The sequence below is a fragment of the Corylus avellana genome, chromosome 8 (genome assembly GCF_965113065.1).
Source record: "Corylus avellana chromosome 8, dhCorAvel1.hap1.2, whole genome shotgun sequence".
Classification (NCBI taxonomy): Eukaryota; Viridiplantae; Streptophyta; class Magnoliopsida; order Fagales; family Betulaceae; genus Corylus; species Corylus avellana.
Genome location: NC_142497.1, coordinates 15,470,577 through 15,471,524, shown reverse-complemented (window position 1 = coordinate 15,471,524; position 948 = coordinate 15,470,577). Strand labels below are relative to the sequence as shown.

The 948-nt window shown below is 44.0% G+C and overlaps 1 long non-coding RNA gene across 1 annotated transcript; it reads right to left on the bottom strand.

Annotated features, from left to right (window-relative positions):
• LOC148584167 (uncharacterized) lies at positions 1 to 636 on the bottom strand. The gene is made up of 2 exons (XR_015913000.1): positions 570 to 636; positions 1 to 291 (listed from the first exon to the last, which is right to left on the bottom strand). It is a non-coding gene; the product is annotated as an uncharacterized LOC148584167 (long non-coding RNA).
• Positions 637 to 948: the final 312 nt, after the last annotated feature.

Sequence of the window (948 nt, the reverse complement as noted above, 5' to 3'; positions counted from 1 at the left end):
AGAAGAAACAGATGCACTATTATTAAAAGGTAAAGCACTTTGTTTTCCAAGTTGACAAGCAACACAATCAAATGACTCAGACTCAACAGACCCTAATTGACCACTTGTAGCTATAGAACGAATACGAGAAATAGATGCATGTCCTAAACGAGAGTGCCATAAACTGAGGGTGGTAGAGGAAGACCGAGATGGAGTGGCAGCTGACACAGCAGGAGGAAGATGGAGTGATGAAAGCTCAAACAGACGTCCAATCTTACGGGCGGTCCCAATTAGCTGTCCCGTCTGTGGATCCTGCACATCACAACCTCGGTTAGAAAAGTGCAATTCTAAGCCAAGTTCACAAAGTTGACCAACAGATAAAAGATTTAATGAGAGATTAGGCACTAAGTATGTATCAGACACAGATAGTTGATTAGTAGAAACAGACCCGACATGACTAACCGCAAGATGGGAACCATTAGCTGTGTAAATGGTGGTAGGCCTAGGTAACACAGATTTTGCAGAAAATATGGAAGAGTTCGGTGTCATATGATTACAACAGGCAGAATCAATATACCAAGAGGAATTACCTAGTGTGGTGGACATGGCGGTATTAAGATTGGACTTAGATAAAACCTGATGAATGAGAGCTTCGATTTCTGCAGGAGAAAGAGTACTGGGTTGAGGTGCAGTATCGGTGTAAGGCATATCTGATGTATCAGTATGAGCGACCGCAGCAGCCTTATGACTAGGGGCTCGATGATTCCCATTCCCACGAGAAAGTCTTTTCCTGCATTCACTATATCTGTGGCCAAACTTTTGGCAATAGTGGCACTGGATGTTCCGATTGGATGAGGAAGATCCGGCAGGAATAGAATTAGGAGCGCGCGCATTGCGGGATGCAGTGGCCATGACCATCTCAGAAGTGTGTAACTTCATAGTAGAGAATCGAGTCTCTTCTGAAACAAG